The 10,568-nt window shown below is 44.8% G+C and overlaps 1 non-coding gene across 1 annotated transcript; it reads right to left on the bottom strand.

Annotated features, from left to right (window-relative positions):
• Positions 1–9,895: 9,895 nt before the first annotated feature.
• LOC118760458 (small nucleolar RNA SNORA51) lies at positions 9,896–10,032 on the bottom strand. Its single transcript, XR_004996799.1, has one exon. It is a non-coding gene; the product is annotated as a small nucleolar RNA SNORA51 (small nucleolar RNA).
• Between the last annotated feature and the right edge of the window lie 536 nt (positions 10,033–10,568).

The following is a 10,568-nucleotide window of genomic DNA, read 5'->3' as shown; positions in this document are numbered from 1 at the left end:
AGGACACCTGGTACCCTGACAGAGGACAGAACAAATTGATCAACTACCCCAGCCAATTTTAGACAGTGAAAATTTGGGCAAATTGAGATTCTAAGATGGACTATGTCAGCCAGTGGACTCTGAAGAGATTTCATTGTAGTTGGAATGGCGAGATTGGCAACAAATCAGAATGGCTGAACTATCAAAAACACTTGAGCAGAGGCCTCAGAGCATGCTGCACATCGGGGACCCTGGGATGGTTGGGAGGTTGGGTGTTACTTCTCCCTTTGTCTTCCCTGTTCCCCCAGGCACAGGAAGGAAAAAAGAGAATGTGGAAGCAATAGTCTTACCCCAAATAACTGCAACAGTTGGAGCTGAACTGATCCAAAGCCAGGAGCTTCTTCCAGGTCTCCCATGCCGGTGCAGGGACCCAAGGCTTTGGGCCATCCCCCACTGCCTTTCTGGGCTACAAGCAGGGAGTTGGATGGGAAGTGGAGCAGACAGGACACAAACTGGCAGCCATATGGAATCCTGGCACTTGAAAGGGGAGGATTAGCCAGTTAAACCATTACATGTATCCTGAAAAAACAGCTTTTAAATGCATAAAATAAATTACCTAGAGTTATAAATGAAATGGGTTACATTGAAATTTCGCTATTCAAATATTCATAAAGCAAGTATGTGCTATAGTGATATATTTAATCAATGTCCCTATGAAGCCCTAAATCAAACGAGCGAGTGGAGGATCTAATAATCATGATTGCATAACCGTGATAAGAATCTATATTTCAAGAGATCTGCAACATTTATAATGGGATATGCAAATCTGTGATTTCTACCAGTGATAGTCATCAATGCTATAACTAAGTTTACATTTTTGTACAAAAAGTGCTAGATTTCAGGGCCAATTCCAATGATATATCAGACTAAGCCTTAGCCTCTTACACTGGTGTCCAAAATGGATGCCTGTTTGCATCCCAGCTGTTCTACTTCTCTCTCTTTTTTTTAAGGATTTATTTATTTTTATTGGAAACACAGGTCTAACAGAGAGAGACAAAGATCTTCCATCCGCTAGTTCACTTCCAAAATTACTGGAGGTAAGCCGATCTTAAGCTAGGAACCAGGAGTTTCTTCCTGGTCTCGCACATGGGTGCAGGGTCCCAATATCCTGGACCATCTTCTACTGTCTTCGCAGGCCACAAGTAGGCAGTTGAATGGAAACTGGAGCAGCCAGGACTTGATCTGGCACCCATATGGGATGCTGGCGCTACAAGGTAGAGGATTAGCCAGTTAAATTATCATGCTGGCCCTGTTCCACTTTCCATCCAGCTCCCTGCTTGTGGCCTGGGAAGGCAGTAGAGGATGGCTCAAGTCCTTGGGACCCTGCACCCATATGGGACACCCAGAAGAAGCTCCTGGTTCTTGCCTTTGGATAAGGTCAGCAAGAGTCTTGCAGCCATTTGGGGAGTAATCCATCCATTGGATGGAAGATCTCTCTCTGTTTCTCTCCCGCTTTCTCTAATTCTGCCTTTCAAAGAAATAAAAATAAATCCTTTAAAAACGGTTTAATTTCAATTTCTGAAGACAGAAAAAAAAGCGGTAGATATTTTCAGAGCCAACAGCAAGGACCTCTCCAAATCCTGTCCCCACACACATTTGGAGATCTTCTCTGGAATCTAAATTTTAACCTTTGCTATCAGCAGTCTTTGTAGCCTGAATTTTCTTCTTAAACAACTTTCTTTTGGAAAACAGAAGCCTGAGTTGTATTCTGGGTCTTTTTGCTGTGTGACTTTGACAGAATAGGCTTGCCTCTCTGGGCCATAGTTCCCTCTGCCTGCAAATTACGGAAGGCAATCATTGGAAGAGGAAGATAATTGTTTCTTATTGAATCCTCACTATGTTGGGAGGAAATAAATTAGTATCTTTCAATTTCAGAGATGGTTAAGCTGCGGCTTTCACTTGTCCAAACATCTCAGTAAGTAGCGGGGGCTGGTGGATGACCGCCATTTCCCCATAACCGCCTCCTCCTAGCTGCAGGGAATTAGTAACTGTGCTCACTTTAAGCTTAAGACACGTGGCTCTGAACTCCCAGCAGGGCGGCTGCTTGAGTAAACTGGGCCCAGGTGTGCCTCTTAGCAAATCCGTGAATGCGCCAGGTGGCTTAACTCAGCGGGGTTAAGTCCTGAAACTCGCGATCGCTGATGGTTTGCTAAGTCAACTTGCGCCCAGCCCGGGTTTGGGTTTCCAACTAATCCTCGAAGTCCGTAGGCAAAAGGCAACATTGAATTCTTCTTTCCTGACCAATCCCATTAAAGGGTGGGCTTAGCTAGTAAGCCAATCAAAGATCCCTGAAGGGGCAGGGCTTCCCAGGGCCTGGATCCCGGCCTGCGGGTGAAAATAAAGTCTTTCCATCAGCAGCCAATCGCAGGGAAGGCAGGAGGACATTCCTCCAATGGGAGCCGGGGGCCTTCCGTAGTGGTGGCGGCCTGGGACCTCGGTCGCACTCCAGCCGGCGGGAGCGACGCATCCCGTGTTTTTCGCCGGGTTGCTGGTATCTTGTTGGAGCGGCTGGAGGAGGTGTCGGGTGAGAACCCCTAAAGACTGGTGCGGAGGAGGTGTCGGGGAACTGGCCGGGTCGGAGTGCATGACGGGCGGGGCCTGGGCGAGCTTTATACTTGGGCGGCCTCTCAACCCTTAGGTCAGCGGGTTGCAGAAAATCCTGCGGGTAGGAAAGGGAGGGCGAGTGCTCCGGCGGTCCCCAGACGGCAACCAGGTGAGTATCTTGCGGAGTCCACAATCCGTGTCCACCCCCCGTGGCCCCCACCCCCAGCCTCTTAGGAAACGACAGGTCCTCCTGTCGCTCACGTGATTGCGTGCGTGTCTGTCTCCTCTGTATCTCCCACCACCACTATCTCCGTGTCTTTCTACCTGAGGCATCCCACACCCGACCTTGAACAACCTATTTTCACCCTCTGAGCATCAGTTGTCTCCTGTGGTGAATGGGAGTCTAAGAATCTCTACTTGAGACCATCATGTCCATCGCATTGCCTAGAGCCCGGCCCCTCGGAGTGTGTAAATAAATAGTGACTGTCGTGATTGAAAAGGCATTTGTCTTTCTTGGGTGTCTGTCGTTGTTTTCTCTCTGTCTCCTATTGAGTGTCCTTTCTCAGTGCTGTTTCTCTCTGAGTGTTTGTCCTGTCTCTCTTGCCTCTCCCTCTGAATAAAAGTGCACTCACTGTTCATAGCAATAAGCTTGGCTTAAGGAAACCCTGAGAGCTTGGCCTGGGGCTCTGAATTGCTGTCTGGGTAAAAATCAGGTAGAGCCTTGACTTGGGCTGTTTGTGGTGGTCTCTTTGAGCAGAGGACCCTGTTTGTTTCCCAGCATGCTCTGTTAAGCAGATGGGGAGTTACTTGCCCCCCTGAAAACACAGTTTATAATGGTCCTTCAGTCTATATGATGTCACTTACTACAGCAAGTCCAGACATCCTGCGTTATGTCTTAAGATAGCCCTGGCCCCTCTTTGTCCCCTTCCTAGAGTCCTTCTACCAGTCCTCCTAGAACTCACCTTTGGTTATCAACAAAATCCCCTGATTTTTCAAAAAGCTATTGGGCTCAATGGTCCATTTGTATAATGAATGTTTTTTGAGATTTATTTTTATTAGAAAGTCAGATATACAGAGAGGAGAGACAGAGAGGAAGATCTTCCATCCACTGATTCACTCTCCAAGAGGCCACAATGGCTGGAGCTAAGTTGATTCAAAGCCAGGAGCCAGGAGCTTCTTCCTGGTGTCCCAAGTGAGTACAGGGTCCCAAGGCTTTGGGCCGTCCTCGACTGCTTTCCCAAGCCACAAGCAGGGAGCTGGAAGGGAAGCGGGGCCGTCGGGGCATGAACCAGTGCCAATATGGGATCCCAGCCAGTGCAAGACAAGGACTTCAGGAGCTAGGCCACTGCGTCGTGCCCATGTGTAATGAATATTTTGCAGTGCTTCCTTTACTGTTCTGAAATCAAAGTAGCATAAAAAAATGGAGCCCTACTCATACACTTAATTATCTGAAAAAAAACTCTCACGCTGCCATGAAACAATAGGGGTAAAGGAAGGAAAGACTAATTCCTAAAACAGTGTGTATGTCCATGAGTACAGGCCAGGCTGTGAGCCCACTGCGGGCTGCAGTGAAGTACTCTCGCACAGAATAGTAGACACACAGGTAGCGATGGGTGATTCAGGAGCCACAAGTGAAGTGATGCAGTTGTCTTAAATGATGAACAGTTTTTTGTAAAGTTCTAAGCAAAACGATATGTAGTCTTCCTTCAGTGCATAAGGTTGTTGAATTTCTAGAAAAGTTAGTATATATGAAAACCCCTGATTTGTCAACCACCTCCCCAACTAACCTCTCTAATTTTATTTCCTTCCCTCCCCCCCCATCCTCTTTCATTCATACTGACTTCCTTAGTGTGGCTTGAATACAATAGGCACATTTCTTACAGAGTTTGCTGCAGGGTCATTCCCTATACCTCGTTCCTTCCCCCAGTATCCACAAGGTTCACACCCTTCAATTTTTTTAAGATTTATTTAATTTTATTGGAAAGGCAGATATACAGAGAGGAAGATCTTCCGTCCAATGATTCATGCCCCAAGTAGCCGCAATGGCTGGAGTTGCACTGATCCAAAGCCAGGAGCCAGGAGCTTCCCCTGGGTCTCCTATGTGGATACAGTGTCCCAAGGCTTTGGGCCGTCCTCGACTGCTTTCCCAGGCCACAAGCAGGGAGCTGGATGGGAAGTGGGACTGCTGGGGTTAGAACTGGAACCCATATGGGATTTCGGCGCGTTAAGGACGAGGAATTTACCCACTAGGCTATCGTGCTAGGCCCTCACAACCTACTACTTTCAGTCTTCCACACAGATGCCCCTTACTCAATGACCGTTCTGTTTACAATTCTAGCTCCCTCTTAGTTCTGTGTTTTCCTCAGTACTCTGTACCTTCTTACATAATATATTACTTCTTTGTTATATTTGTTTATTTTTATTTATCATTGTAAAATGATACATTATACACATTATTCCCGTGTGTCCTCACGAAGATGTATGACATGGTGATAAATTACATAGCTACAGTATAATTATGTAATAGAAAATTCACCTTGGTATAATAATACTATGAACCAAAGGATAGAATGTGTTTAGGTTGTTTTTTGTCAGTTATGCCATTAATATCGTTTTTCTCTTCTAGGGTCCAGTGCAAGATCCCACATTGCATTTAGTCATGCTGACTCCTGAAGCATCCTAATCTGAAACAGCTCTTTAGTCTTTCACTGTCTCTCATGATTTAATACTTTGGAATAGTCGTAGCTAGTTACTTATAGAAGTTTGGATTGTCTGAAGCTGACTATGTAATTTTGGTAATACTCCAAAGAGATTGTCAGGTCTTAGTGTTTCGTATCAGGATGCTGCCGATGTCCTTTTGTAGCGGCACCGTTTGTGTTTACCTTGACTGCTTGTGTAAGGTGATACCCATCAGGTTGGTCAACAAGTACGTGTTGGCCAACAGGGGAGCATCACGTCTACAACAGAGGTCCCGTTAGATTACATCGCCTTTTGACATTATGTCCATCCAACTTTAAGTGCACCCTGTGATGTTTAATGGCAAACTCACCTGAGGACACGTTTTTCAGAATATGGCAGCCGTTATAAAGTGTCATGTGATTTTGCTATTTTTCCTCTGTAACTCAGATATGTGATTTTTGATGCGTTCTTTTGAGATGATGTGAATTTCAACCACCCTGTTTGAAATGCCATGTAATCAGATTTACGCCATCAACCGCCTCTGGGGGTCAGAGTTACATACAGATGTAAACATGCACCCTGCCATTGCCATTCCTCATTCCTAGAAGCATTTAGCTCTAAATGTGCTGTTCTAACCTCTGTTCCTTTCCTAATTCTTGATGGTTTTTAATATCCTCCTAGGTGATCCTGCCAATGTTCCCATGTCTCAGTTCTGTGATCCACTCTCCTACAAAGACTGTGCCTTTCAGCCTCACCTGCGCTGCCTGCACCAATGGTATTACCCTTCTCATCGTTGCCTGTGACTGCATTGTCTCCTTCATCTCAGTTTCAGACATCCCGCTATGCAACCAGCACCTGCTATCCTTGTACATCCCTCCCTCTGGCAACTCCAAATGCCTGGGACTGGGCATTTTTTACTACCCTCCATTTCCCCCATGTCCCTCCCTAAATAACCTGGGTTTCGGGGCTCATCATAATCATCCCATTACGTACACCCTTCCCTTCCTTACCCCTTCGTAATTTCAACGTATTTGCCAGAACAAACTCCAACCCTGATTCAGTGTAGCTCTTTGCCCTCTCCACTCCTTTTCCCTGGGCTACACACTCTCCTACCCTCCACAATGATTTCACACCTCCTTTGTTCTCAGATGTTCCAACACTTCCTGTCCTTATACTCAGGCTTCCTGCTTGACCAAAAAAAAATTACAACTATCTGAAGAAACCATCCGGATTCCTACCACACAAACAGGTGTGCTTGCATACTCTTCATTCTTCTGTGTTATCACAGATAAACTATCCGTGTGATTATCAAAATCCAGCCGCTCTACTCTGGTGCTAGAGCCCATCCTCTCTTACCTACTTGGGGCTGCTGCTAACCAGTGCCCCTCCCCTCCATCCTGCCTGCATTAGCCATTTCTGCTATCTACAAAATCATTCTCATTAGCACACAGACATTCTGTTGCTGCTTCTGTGTTTTCATTATGCCTTTAAAGGCTACTTACTGTTCAGTGATTTGTAGTGTATCATGAAGTTGTGCAGTCATCAGCATGAGCAGTTTTAGTACAATTTCATTCCCTCTGCACCAAAGCAGCTGTTTATTCATTAATAGTCACTTCTATGACTTGCCCTTCTTCTTACCCCTAGGCAACCACTACTACTTTTTTCTGCCTAGATTGATCTATTCTAGACATTTTATTCAAATGAGATCATACAATGTGTTGGTCTTTCTGACTGGCTCCTTTCACTTTATATACTTCTTTTTTTTAAAAAAAGATTTATGTATTTTTATTGGAAAGTCAGATATACAGAGAGGAGGAGAGACAGAGAGGAAGATCTTCCATCCGATGATTCACTCCCCAAGTGAGCGCAACGGCCAATGCTATGCCGCTCTGGAGCCAGGAGCCAGGAGCTTCTTCCAGGTCTCCCACATGGGTGCAGAGTCCCAAGGATTTGGTCCGTCCTCGACTGCTTTCCCAGGCCACAAGCAGGGAGCTGGATGGGAAGTGGAGCTGCCGGGACTAGAACCGGCGCTCATATGGGATCCCGGGGCTTTCAAGGCGAGGACTTTAGCTGCTAGGCCATGCTGCCGGGCCCCACTTTGCATACTTCTTTGAGGTCCATCCATGTTATTGACGATATCATTCCTTTCGATTGCCAAATACTACTATGTTGTATATTGTGCATCACGCTTTGTTCATCCGTTTGTGAGTTGACAGACATTCCATTCGTTTCCGTGTTTGGCTACTGTGAGTAATGCAATCATTTCTCCGAACATTTGTATACATGTGTTGTGTGAGTATGTGTTTTCTTTATTCTAGGGTGGAATTGCTGTATCATATAGGAACTCTGTGTTTAACTTTTTGAAGAACTACCAAACTGCTTGCAAAAGGTGACTGTGCCATCTTTTACACCCCACCTGAGCACTGTATGAGGGTGTTTCCAAATGTTCTTGGAGAATGCGTATCATGAAAACCTATTTCAAAAATTTCAAAATTGTTTTGCACCAAAGTAAACTTATATTTTAATTCCATTTTCCATGAACTTTTGACATAACCCTTATATGGGGGTTTCAGTTTCTCTGCATCTTCACCAACATGTTTTATTTTCTGTTTCATTACTATCAACTTATTGAGTACAAAGTAGGATTTCATTTAGTTTTGATTTTTCACTTCCTTAATAGCCAGTGGTGTTAAATATTCTTTTGTGTGTTTCTTGGATATTTGTATGTACTCTTTGGAAAAAAGATCTGTTCAAATCCTTAGCCCATTTTTATAATTTACGTTTTTTTTGTTTTTTTTTTTTGAGAGAGAGAAAAACTAGGTTTCATCTACTGATTCACTTACCAGGTGCCAACAACTGCAGTTGAGAGCCAAAAACTAAACTCAGGTCTCCCGCATGGGTGATAGGAATTCAATTTCTTAAGTTACCACTGCAGTCAGGAGCTGGAGGTGGCGCTCTGATATGGGATGAGGGCATCTCAGCTGATGGCTTCACCAACTAGGTCAAACACCTTCCCTCCTCAGCCCAGCTTTAATGGAATTATTTCTTTCTATTGTTGAGCTGTAAGAGTTCTCTGTATACCTGGATATAAACCCCTCATCTCATATATTGGTTGCAAAAATTTGGAGTCTAATTTATATATTTTTTCCTTTGTCAGTTGGGCTTTTGATGTTATATCCAAGAAACCATTGCCTAAGTCAAGGCCATTTAGAATTATTCTTGGGGATGGTGCTGTGGCATAGTTTGTAAAGTTGCTATGTGCAGTGCCAGGTACCAGTGTGAGTCCTGGTGGCTCCACGTCTGATCCAGCTCCTTACTAACATGCCTGGGAAGCCAGCAGGAGGTATGATTCAAGTGTTTGGGACCATGCACCCATGTGGGAGACTCAGATGAAGCTACTGGCTTCAGACCAGCCCATCTCTGGTCATCACGGCCATTTGGGAATTAAAACAGCAGATGGAAGATCTCTCTTCCCCTCTCCATATCCCTTTCCTGCTCTTCATAACTCTACCTTCCAAATAAGAATGTTCCAGTGTTTTCTTCTTGGAATTTTATAGATTTGGCCCTTACCTTTAGGTCAGTGATTAATTCGGAGTTGACTTTCTGGTATGAGATAGTGTTCTGTCTTGCTCTGTTGTTGTACTACAACAGAATACGTGAAATTGAGTAATTTATGAAGATTGATTGCTTATAGTTCTGGAGACTGGGGAGTCCCCAATCAAGGGTCTGTGTACAGCTGCGTTCTAACATGGTAAGAAAGTAGCAGTGGGAAAATTCAGGGATGTTCTTCTTGTAAAGCTGCTAATCCCACTAGGGAGAGCCCAGCACTCAGGACCTCATCTAATCTGCATTACCTCCCCAAGGCCTCATCTCCAAATAACAGCAACATATGCATTTGAAGGTTAAGTTTCTATTTTTTTCTGTAATGGATTTATTTTTGATAAAGGATGCATGCCCATGTGAACCACCAGTTAGGATGGGAGGGATCAAAGAATGGGGGGAAGTGGATGAGACAACTGCTTCCAGTCTTCCTTTCTATTCTTCCTGTATCTAGGGAAAGCTGGGAAAAATGGGAAGAGGGCTGCTCCCAACAGCCTAACCACACCAGTACCTGAGGATGTGAGACGGCCACCTGGAGTCATCCCAGGGTCCGCTATGTGGAGCATATTCCGATGGTACTGCTTAAGTGGTTTCAATAGGTCTGAGATGCTGTTGACTTCATTGCTCTAAGGTTGAGGAAATCCTGCTAAAGTCCATTGGCTGACATAGTTTGCCTCAGAATCTTGATTCTCCCAGATAACTACTGTCAAACTCGGCCAGGAGAGTTATCCCTTTTGTTCTGCCCTCTGTGGTATTAGATATCCTCTGCAGGCCTCAGTGAGCTGTCATGTCCTCCCTGTGTGTCTTGGCAGGCCATCTACTGCACAGGCTTCAACAGAAGGTTAAGTTTCCAACACATGAACTTTTGGGGGTACAATCTAACTATAGCAGAGTCCAAGTTCATTCTTTTGTTGTAGATATCTAATTCTCCCCATACCTTTTGTTGAAAAAGGTACTTTCCTCCATTGCATTCTCTTGGCAATCTTGTTAAAACTCAACCTTACCTAATGTTCAGGATAATTGTTTGTTTACTGCATGTCCCCCCATTCACAATACAGACCAGGCACGAAGCACAGGGCCTTGGCTGGAGTGTATGGGGAAGGTCTGTTCTGCCTCCTCTTCCTATCCAGCCAGTGTAAGGACACAGCCTGTGGTAAGCACTGGGAGACCCAGGATAATTTCTAGACTCTTCATTCTCTTCAGTTGATCCACATTACATCATCTTGACTCAGCAATTTGTATGGTATATTTTGAAGGCTTATTTTGGGCCCAACACAATGGCTCAATTGGCTAATCCTCCCCCTTCAAATGCTGGGATCCCATATGTGTGCTGGTTTGTGTCCCAGCCATTCCACTTCCCATCCTGCTCTCTACTTATACTTGGGAAAGCAGTAAAGGGTGACTCAAAGCCTCAGGCTCCTGCACCCATGTGGGAAACCTGGAGAAAGCTCCTTGTCCTGGCTTCAGATCAGCTCAGCTCAGCTCTGGCCCTTGTGGCCACTTGGGGAGTGAGCAAGCAGATTGAAAATCTTTCTATCTTTCTCTCTGTAGATCTGCCTTTCTAATGAAAATAAACAAAAATCTTTAAAAAAACAAAGATTTATTTTTTGTTTATTTGAAAGAGAGAAAGAGATCCTCCATCAGCTGATTCTCTTCTCCAAATGGCTGTCCACAGCATTCAAAGCTGAAACAGGTCAAAGCCAGGA

The sequence above is a fragment of the Ochotona princeps genome, chromosome X (assembly GCF_030435755.1).
Source record: "Ochotona princeps isolate mOchPri1 chromosome X, mOchPri1.hap1, whole genome shotgun sequence".
Lineage (NCBI taxonomy): Eukaryota > Metazoa > Chordata > Mammalia > Lagomorpha > Ochotonidae > Ochotona > Ochotona princeps.
This window is presented reverse-complemented; position numbering and strand designations above follow the sequence as displayed.